Source organism: Phodopus roborovskii, unplaced genomic scaffold, assembly GCF_943737965.1.
Source record: "Phodopus roborovskii unplaced genomic scaffold, PHOROB, whole genome shotgun sequence".
NCBI classification, from domain to species: Eukaryota; Metazoa; Chordata; class Mammalia; order Rodentia; family Cricetidae; genus Phodopus; species Phodopus roborovskii.
The window spans coordinates 8,783,648-8,794,518 of record NW_026126514.1 but is presented as its reverse complement, the minus strand read 5'-3'; the positions used below and the strand labels follow the sequence as shown (position 1 = coordinate 8,794,518).

At 42.3% G+C, this 10,871-nt stretch overlaps 1 pseudogene; it reads right to left on the bottom strand.

The window, feature by feature from the left end:
- Nucleotides 1-1,851: 1,851 nt before the first annotated feature.
- Nucleotides 1,852-10,871, bottom strand: part of LOC127230734 (PRELI domain-containing protein 1, mitochondrial-like) — a 47,911-nt pseudogene continuing 38,891 nt past the window's right edge.

The following is a 10,871-nucleotide window of genomic DNA, read 5'->3' as shown; positions in this document are numbered from 1 at the left end:
GCCCTCTCTACCCTCTCCCATGCACTCTAAACACCCTCCCCTCCCAACCCCCCACCATAATACCATATGTAGGGGAATGCCATCCAGTTGGGGTCATGTAGATCTGACAGGTCCTGTGAAGTAGGGACTAGGGCTTCTCTCCTATCTCTAGAATAAGGCAGTTATCCCTCCACGGGGGATATGTTTGCAAAGTCCTTTTGTGCACCAGGGATACATCCTGGCTCCACTGTCTGAGGTCTCTTAGACTGCTCAGACCTTCTGGCTGAGACCCATATTCAGAGGGGTCCGAGTCAAATCTGTTTTTTTTTTTTAAAAAAAATACTGACAATCACTTATCTAGTCACTACATAAGAGGAAGCTGTCACTCTTTTCCTTGAAAATAAACAAGGGGCTAATTTTTTTTTTCAATCAGAAAAGGTTTTGTGACAAGAAACAATGACATCAGGTAAAAATGCAAAAACCTACAGTTATGAGGGGTTAATTTTTAAAGATTAGTAACGGGCTGAACTGTAAATAAAATACTAAAATCCTGAGTACTTACATCATGGGATGCATTACAATTGGCAGAGGTAAGGCTCAGTCAGCTGCACACTGTTGAGAGGATGAAGGCAAAGATTCTCATGATCAGCATAAGAATAGATACTGTGCCTGGATCACTCACTCATTTCCTCTTTTTAAAAATCTTTTTAAAATTGTTAATTAAAACTTTTCATTTATTTTACATCCAGACTGCAGGTCCCCCCTTCTCTCCTCCTGACCCCTCCCTGCACCAATCCTCTCTTTTTTAATGATCCCTTGTCTTTCTGTGTTGTCTGACATCTTACAGGACTCCAGATATCTGTTCACTGTTAAATAGAAAGCTGCCAAATTAACCTCAGGACATTCACAACAGCAAAAAAATGTTGGTGTGTGTCCCACTAATGTCTATACCTACTATATCCATACAGGGTGAGGTTGTCCCTAGGCTAGAGGGAGCTGATGTTGCTTATTGGCTTTTTAGAGATAAGGGCAATCGTGTCCAGTGATGTTCAGGGATACGGCAGCAAAACTATCAAGCAGAGTCAGGGAGATGTTGGGAGCAACTCAGGAGAATCTCTCTCCCCTCCTTAGTGCATGGTGGTGCCTGGGTGGCATCTTACCACCTGGTGGGGGTATTCTTCATGGTTTTCTAAATTTCCTTCCTTCCTTCCTTCCTTCCTTCCTTCCTTCCTTCCTTCCTTCCCTCCTTCCCCTCCTGGAGTCAATCAAATCAAGTGTTATGGAACACTGGTTATGAACTAAACATTGTTCCATGTCCTTTGGACACATCAGATGATAAAGCAAGGAGCCTGCCCCCATGAACTATACAGTCTATGGTTTATTATTACCTCACTTATATACTGCTTGTGTACTTGGGAAAGTCACTACACCCCCCTGCACCTGCCATCAGCTGCCCAATGGGGTGAGGTCAGCATTAGAGCTTACAATGAGCCTGGTATACTAAAGATGAGGAACAAAACTCCAACCCACAATCCAGGCAGCAGAAAGGGCTGGAAGTGGACTTAAATTTCTTTTTGTAGATTTATTTACTTTATTATGCATATGAGTGTAAGTATGTACACTGTGTGTATGTCTGGTGTGTAGAAGATGGTGCCAGAGAGGGCTTTGGCTCCCTGGAACTGGAGTTACAGATGGTTGTAAGCTATCATGTGGGTGCTGGGAACTGAACTCAGGTCCTCTGAAAGAGCAACCAGTGCTCTTAACCACTGAGCCAACTCCAGCCCTGTAAGTGGAATTTAGTAGTAAACTACAATGTGGGGGGGGGGAGGGAGAGGGAGTTGAGTTGCACTGGATGGTAGGCTACACAGACTGTTACTGCTGTTGTTGCTACTTGGTGGCAGCCTTGTTGGCCAGATCTTTGGCCTCCTCTGCGGTTGCCAGTGTCCTATTCTTTTTTTTTTTTTTTTTTTTTTTTCTTCTCTTTGGCCTCTTTTGCTGTCTCAACAAGTGTATTAGGCAAGCCTCTCCTTGTAGCTTTGCCAAGATATACTCAAAACCCTTCACTGTCTTTGTCACATTGCTTTTGAAATGGGCAAGACCAAATTCTTGGCAGCTCTGGGGATGCTAAATAAGCTAAAGGAGACCAAGGCTTCCTGTGGGTTTCCATCTAGCAGCTGTTTTCAGAGTTTACACAGTGAACTCATGGTTCCTTTATACCCTCAGCTGGGTGTGGTTGATGTTCCAGGTGAAGGTAGTCATGTGATTCTGTGGCCCCACAATAGAGTCCTCCAGGATGTACAGCAAAGAGCAACATTGGCAGGAACAATTGCTCTGCCCATTGCGCCATACTGTTGGTCTTGGTCAAGAATCTGGAACAGAAGATTCCAGCCAGGGGTCATCTCCCTGTGCACTGTATATTCAGTTAAGCTATGTTTGCTAGAGGGATTCAGGTGACATTGCCACATGACAGTGAACATTTGGTCTCACAAACTTTTAGAGCATGTTCGGGCCCGGAAATTTGTCACCATCATACAGCCTGAGAAGAAGGCCTAACACCCACAAAGCATCAGGGTGCAGAGCCAGGGGTTGTTGAATGTCTGTCAGGCTCACACCACAACATCTGCTGGGATAGACCCATGTTGCTGTCATGGCTGTAGGGACTACAGGGCTGTGAATTTTCTTAATCAAATATCATTTATTCTGTAGTATTGGTAGTTATTTTAAAAATAACACATAGAAAAAAAAAACAGAGAATTGCCAGTGTACAGTTACTCTTCTGTTTCTGTGATAAAAATATCATGACTTCTCAAGGCAATTTACAGAAGAGTTTCCTTTGGCTTATAGTGACAGAAGAGTAAGAAGCCCTCATGGTGGATAGCGGTGGCAGCAAGTGGCAGACAGGGACAGGAGGCTGAGAGGTCACATCCTCAAACATAAACAGGAAGCAGAGAAAGAGAGAACTGAAAGTGAGGAGACATTATGGACTCCTACAGCCCGTTTCCAACATGTATCACCTCCTCAAAGAGCACTGCCACCTGGGGACCAAGTGTACAAATGTCTGAGCCCATGGGGGGCTTTCTCATTCACATCACCACAATTGAAAATGTTAATGAAGTTAAGAGGTTATGAAGGAAGGGTTCCTATTTATGGTCACTTATTGGAAAGGCCTCCCAGAAATGCACATGCGAGTGCAGAGGTCCCCACGACCTCACACACAAAAATCACAAAATATAGACTCAGCAAGTTCAACCTCAGACTAAAGTTACTCTTAGTATTAGTTACTTTGGTAAAAGATGACTGTTTCAAAGTATCTGATCTAATCTTCTTCACTGTTCTCTTGTCTTTTAAATTCCCCCTTGCTTTGACAGCAGGGTTTGGGAACTGGGATTGATAAGTAAAACAAGTGCATATATATATATATATATATATATATATGTATATATATATATATATACATACATACATACATACATACATACATACATATATATATATATATATATGCACTGCTTTCCCAGAGGAATCATGTTAATTCCAAGCACCCACATGAACTGTCAATCATTTGTAACTACAGTTCCTGGGGATCTATAGCCATCTCCTGGTCTCTGCATCAACAAGGTGCATAGTCAGTCATGCAGATACAATTACCAGATGCATAGAAAAGTAAGCATTTAAACCACTAACATTTATTTTATAAGGGGAAGAAATTAAAAAATAAATCCAAAATGCTTATATCTATTTTTCATCAAAGCTAGGTTGATCTTCAATTACACTGGGCATTTGGGGTTACTTGTTAAGTTTCTCTTTGGGTAATCTGAGTGAGTCCAACTGTTTACCAGAACAAAGAGTTATGCTATTTTATTTATTTTGTAGTGCTGGGGATCAAACCTAGAGCCTTGTGCATGTTTTCAAGTGCTCTACCTAGGAACTAACCTAGCCCTCAATGAATCATTTAAAAAGACATTTTCTCCTTCATTTTAAGTTAATCTCTTTAGTTAGAAGAAGGGGAGCCCATTATTCCAAATAATAGTCTCCATGAATACATTTTCATGAATGTAAACTGTTGTACTCTGATGACATTTGTAAGAATTCTTCATCTTGTAACATGAATGCTTGGCTTTCTTTTCATTTGAGCCCTGTTGTATTATCTTCTGCACAGAAACACAGTTATCCTTCTCTTGATGTGTATTGATTTGTCCAGAAGATGCTAGCGCTTGTTATATAACTTGAAGTTGAGAGGATAAACCCATGGACATAGGAGCAAAATTGAAAGTAGCATTTCTGAAATTCATTGCTCTCAGCTTGTCATTTGAGATGATACAAAGATCCTCCAGGAATATGCAGACTCTGACTAATGACTGAATCTGAAGGCGGCACTGGGCAGGGAAGCCTTAATTTTGTATCATTGCTTTATGCTCAATAGCAGTTGCACACAGACAGGAACACCCACTAGATAGCTACGCCAACACACTTATGAGCTCATCTAAATTAATCTTTGTCAAATCCCATGAGCCATCAATACTTGGACACTATGCCAAACAATCTACAGGAGGACATATGGCTTTATTATAATTAGAAAAGACAGTTGGAACATCCCTTATCTTACAAGATTACAAAGAAGCCTCATTTCTCTCTACTGTGTTTGAAACTTTTAGAAAGACAATGAACAAGATGTTCTGTGTTAGAACTCTCCATCATGCTTTAGCATGGCTTAAACAGCTTAAAATTAAAGTCATCAACACATCAACACAACACTGATTACCCAAGAAAAGAAAACAAAAATGGACAGGTCCCATGCTGCTGCAGAGCAGACTATGATAGTGCCAAGTCTGTGCTTTGGGGAGAAGGCCTTTGACTGGCAAAGTTAGGAAGCCCGTGAACCGTGGGACTCAGTTCTCTTGCCTCTAAAATAAAATCTTTGGATTCAGGGGAGTCTATTAAGTATCTTTTAGTTTAAAACACCCTGAAGCTATGGGTGAAGATGGAGGCTGTCTCCATCTTCTTGGACTATGTCTCTGAGTACTCCCTTCTTCCACTAGACCTCTTGTTTCCCCCTACCCCACCATCCATGCTGAGAGGCTTCATCGGGGTTTGCCACTCTCCTAGGTGTGGGTGCTGGAGTTCAGACCTTTGCAGGGTCTCTGGTCAGCAGCCTAATTAGTTCAAGTGATTGTTTTACAGTTTTAAATGCTCTGAGATATATCTACATCACAATATAGCCATAGTATTTACAGAGAGATACTTAAAATTGTCTATATTTGCCTGTCTCATTTCCTCTAGCATTTCAGCTTTAATGTTACACAGCAAGCTTGAATCTTCTTGCCCCAGGGAAGGAAGGACACAAGGAATCACAGGAAGGATAGTTATTTTTGCTGTAACTAATTTTTTGGTTTTAATTAATTAATTAATTAATTACCTTTTTGTTTGTGTAGGTGCCCACGTGCCACAGTGTGTAGGTCTGCAGCCAGCTCTCAGGAGTTGGTTTTCAACTTGGTGGGTCCAGGGATCAACTCAGGACCTTAGACTTGGTGACAAACACCTTTACTCACTGAGCCATCTTCCTGGTTCCATTGTGTTCCTAATTAAGAAAACAGATCATCTAGTAGCTGATGGAAACAGAAGCAGACACCCTCAGCTAAAAACTGAGCTGAACTGGAATCCAGATGCAGAGGCAGAGGACAAGACCAGGCTACAGAAACACATAGAGACCTGAACAAGGAGGAGCTAATGGGCCCCCAGACTGAGAGCTGGGAAGCCAGCATGGGACTGACTCAGACCCCCTGAACATGGGTCTCAGTTACAAGGCCTGAGCAGTCTAAGGGACCTCTGACAGTGGAACCAGGATATATCCCTGGTGCACAAAAGGACTTTGGGAGCACATTCCCCATGGAGGGATACTCCTTTAATGTAGAGGCAGGAAGGAGGGCCTAGTCCCTACTGCAAATGACTTGACAGATTTAGATGACCCCTCCTGGAAGGCATCACCCTCCCTGTGGAGTGGGGGGGGATTAGATGGGAGGGTGGGAGAGAGGGAGGGAGGGTGAGGGAACTAGGATTGATATGCAAAATAAGAAAAATAAATAAAGAATAAAAAATACTTAATAACAACAACAACAAAAATCAAAACAGGGAAAAGGAAGGAAAGAGGGCTGGGATGTAGTTCAGTTGTTAGAGTGCTTGGCTAGCATTAGTGAAGTTTTGGGTTCAGTCCTTAGCATCACACAGACTGTGCATGGTGGCAGCACGTACTCTTACAATGCCAACACTCAGAAGGTAGAGGCAAGGAGGAGCAGAAGCTCAAGGTCATTTTCAGCAATGTAACAAGTCAGAAGCCAGCTTGGGCTACATGAGATCCAGTCTTTAAAAAAAAAAAATGAAGGGGGATGAGAATGAGGAGGAGAAAAGGCAAAAGAAAAAAAAAAAAAAGTAAAACAGCAACAAAATAAGAGAAACAACCAGAAGTCTAGAGGGAAACTCTTGGTTTTAATGGCAGGTACCTGCTTCTGCTTTTAGTAATGGCATATAACACCTATCAGAGAACTTTCTCAAATTGACAAAATCCTGCAGAAATACAAACCATGATCCAGAGGCTTTAGAGCATCAGCTCAAACAAGCATGGCCATTTAGAGGGAAGGAACAGCACTGACTAATTTCTTAGGGACTTTTAATTTAAAACTTTAGCATATTTAGTTTATATACAGTAATGGGTTTCATGATATTTTTGTGTATATGTACAATGCATTTTCATCATGTTCACTTTCATTACTCTCGCCTTCCCTCACTCCTGTTAATAATATTCTCTTTGCTTTTACTAACTACCCCCAGTCCCCAATCCTGTGTGTGCATGTGATCTAATGAGTTTCATTAGGATTGCTTACTTGAGTGCAGACTGGAGTTTGTTTACAGGAGCACAGATACTTTCCTAGTGGCTACAGGGCTAAAGAAAATGTCTCCTATGTCTCATACATTTTAACCTGAAAGGAAGTCATAGCTACTACTCTAAGATGCTAAACATGGGTGGAAATCTCATAGTCTTCCTGAGAACAGAATTTGAAGCAACTACAATGACTGAAAGCAAGGAAGAGTCTTGGCAAATAGAGCCACAGAAGGGAGCCCCAAATTCTGTGTATCATTTTCTTGGATTTCTGTCTGAATCCTGAACTATCCATATGAAACAAGACCCCAAGCTACTCAACTTAGGGCCAAAAGAATGGGGTTGGGATGCCAGGAATGGATGCAAGGAAAATGCTTTTCTAAAAATTACTTTTGTTAGCATACGAACAATGGATTTCACTGTGACATTTTACACACACACACACACACACACACACACACACACACACACTTCTATATCTTCTATATTCCCCAGTGAAGAAACTGAAACTACAATGATAACAAAATGGAAACTTTGGAACTGACAAATACATCTGAAATAATCTACTGAATAGGTTTAAAAATAGACCAAGATTTAGGGAACTTTAAGGCAGATCAATTGAAATTAATTTAAAAGACAAAGAGAAAAAAAAAGAAGAGAAAAATTAACAGAACCTTAGTGGCCATATGTTCCTAATAAGTGGTGGAAAAGATACAGCACACATGATAAATATAAGAGGGCTGAAATAAAACACAGAGACAAAAATTACCATAAGACACAAAGGACATGTCGTTGCATTAAACAGGTCAAGTATGCTGGAGGTGTTGGCTTATTCTTGTGTACCTCAGCAGTCAGGAGGCTGAAGCAGGAAGATCTTGAATTTGAGGTTAGCCTGGGCTACATATTGAGACTTAACAAACAAAAAACTCCCCCCCAACCCAAAACAAACCACCACAACAAAGCAAACAAACAAACACACAGATAGAAAACAAAGCATCACCACTACCACTACCAGAAACCTAAGCAAGCAAACAAACAAATCATGTCAGGTATTGAGGCAATAGCAAACGCATGCCTGTTAATGGAATTTTAGGCTACATGAAGCAAAACGAGAGGATTAAAGATAATGGTGCATAGTATGTCAGACTTTTCCAGATGCTCAATGGTTGGTTAAACCTTAAAAGTCAGAATCTGATATACTTGAAAGATAAAGCTTACAAAATGATCCTGAACATAGAGGAGATTATGATGTGACTATCTGAGGGGCAGGCCTGGGGTGGGGATGGGGCATGAACCAGAGAAGCATGATGGATATTGGACTGGCCTAGAGCACAGATATGGCGCAGGAAGATGGAAAGCAAAGGATAAACAAGGCAGAAGCATCATTATTTGGGCTTCATGTTTGGCAGGAAGCACACAGCAAGTAATTGAGAGTTCTAGAGTCAGCAAGAGCCACATAAGAGCCACGTAAGAGTGCTGAGAGAACTGGTAGGTTACAGATAGCCTAGGTCTCATACAAGAAGATTCAGGGCAGTCTACTTCCAAGACCAGTACAGAGCAGAGGATCAAAGTGAGCACACTGTGTATCAGACACCAGAGCACGTTGTCCAAGACCAGGGGAGATGAGCTACTAGTGATTACAGAGGATGGCCTGTGGGCCATTTAACCTTTAGCTCTCAGGGATTTCATGGAATCCCAAGGGAAATTATGTCAGGTAGAGGAGAAGGAGCGGTAGAAGTGAGTGGAAGGATCTTGAACTGATGGAGTTTATTCAACTAAGAGTTATAAATCAAAGTGAGTGGGCAAACATTACTTGTAGAACATCTATCCAGTACCTTCTGGCCTTGAGGGTTTCCATGGAGAAGTCAGGTGTAATTTTGATAGGTCTGCCCTTATATGTTATCTGTCCTTTTTCCTTCGCTGCTCTTAATATTCTTTCTTTATTCTGTGTGCTAGGTGTTTTGATTATTATATGTCGAGGGGTCTTTTTTCTTTGGTCCAGCCTATTTGGTGTTCGGTATGCTTCTTGTACTTTCATGGGCATGTCCTTCTTCAGATTGGGAAAGTTTTCCTCGATGATTTTGTTGAATATGTTTTCAGCACCTTTGAGCTGGGCTTCCTCACCTTCCTCTATGCCTATTATTCTTAGGTTTGGCCTTTTCACGGTGTCCCACATTTCCTGGATGTTTTGTGTTAAGGATTTGTTGGATTTATGATTTTCTTTGGTCGATGAATCTATTTCTTCTAGTTTATCTTCTGCACCTGAGATTCTCTCTCCCATCTCTTGAATTCTGTTGGTTATGCTTGTGTCTGTAGTTCCCGATTTTTTGCCCAGTTTTTCTATTTCCAGCATTCCTTCGGTTTGTGTTGCCTTTATTTTCTCTATTTCAGTTTTGAAGTCTTGAACCGTTTCCTTCACCTGCTTAATTGTTTTTTCTTGGCTTTCTGTACTTCCCTTAAGGAATTTGTTCATTTCTTCCACTTTTTTGTTTGTTTTTTCTTCCATTTCTTTAAGGGATTTTCTCACATCTTCTTTGAGGGCCTCTATCTTTTTTATGATGGTAATTTTTAAGTCGTTCCCTTCTGCTTCCTCTGCTTTGTTGTTGTGTTCTGTTCTAGTTGGTGTAGATTCCCTAGATTCTGGTGGTGTCATGCTTTCCTTTCTGTTGTTAGGTGTTTTCTTGTATTGCCATCTTCCCATAGCTTCTTCCAGTAGGTGTTGGTGGGGTCTCCCCCTCTCTCTATGGTACTTCCCTGGTGGGCTTATGTGGGTCAGCGGTTCAATATCTGTAGCTCTGGGTGGTCCAAACTTTATAGGAGGTCTCTCCACAGACAGGGACCCAGGGATGGAGTCAGGGATGAGGATACAGTAGAAGATGGCTGCAGAAACTCAGAGTGGTTCCACAGAGATGGGCAGGCCTCTGGGAGGGGCCTGGGACTCCAGCAGAGGACTGGAGGTGGGGGTCAGAGACAAAGCAGGTGGGAATTACGGGTGGTCCCGTGTGGATAGGCAGGTCTCCTGTGTTCAGATTCGCTCTGAGAAGTCCCCCAAGTAGTGTGGGCTCTAGCCAATGGCTGGCGGAAGAGGACAAAGACTGGGCTGATACTCGGGATATTTCTACACTGGTAGTGGGATCGCACTAGGAACTGGCACTCTCTGCCTGAGGCCTCTTTCTTTAGCAGAGGCCCTGCTTTGGGGGTCAAGGATCTTGCTGGCAGGAACTCAGAGTAGACCCGCAGAGATAGGCAGATCTCTGGGAGGGGCCTGGGACTCCAGGAGAGGACTGGAGGTGGGGGTCAGAGACCAAGCAGGTGGAAATCACGGGTGGTCCTGCGTGGATAGGCAGGTCTCCTTTTTCAGAGTTGCTCTGAGAAATCCCCGATGTAGCAAGTAGCGTTGACTGTTGGCTCCACCCTCTGTCTCAGTGCTCAACCAGGGCGGCAGGACAGTGGACAGGGTAGGGCACAGGGTGGGGGGGGGCAGGCTCGCGGTGGGGATGGGAGGGGGTGTATCAGAGCTCCAAGGGTGCTCTTGATGGGGACAGGACACCGAGTGGACAAACATTAAGCAAGCAGGCTGAGACTGAAAACACATCTCATAATTGAACATTAAAATGTTTAAAGGAAGGTGGAAAAAACACATTTGTATAATTTAACAAATCCAGCTCAAGAGATGGGCATGATGTGTTTCAGATTCCCCCATTTATCAGTCATCCCTCTTTGACCCCTTTCTTTCTTATGGTAATCACCACTCTGTTATTTTCTTACTAATTCATACCTTAAATATATTATTTCACTAGTAATGTTTTTAATCACCTGCTGTCAGAGTAAGCATAGGATGATGAGTCTTGTGAAGGCCATACCCACACAGAGTTTTCTAACGTCAATACCTAAAGATGGCTTTGCTGGGTTATGGGGTGTATGAATCTTTGCCTGCACAAGATAAAGGCATTGTTTTTCAAGTGTTTCTTTTTCATACATGGCAGTAGCGTATGACTGAATCCATTGTTCACATCCT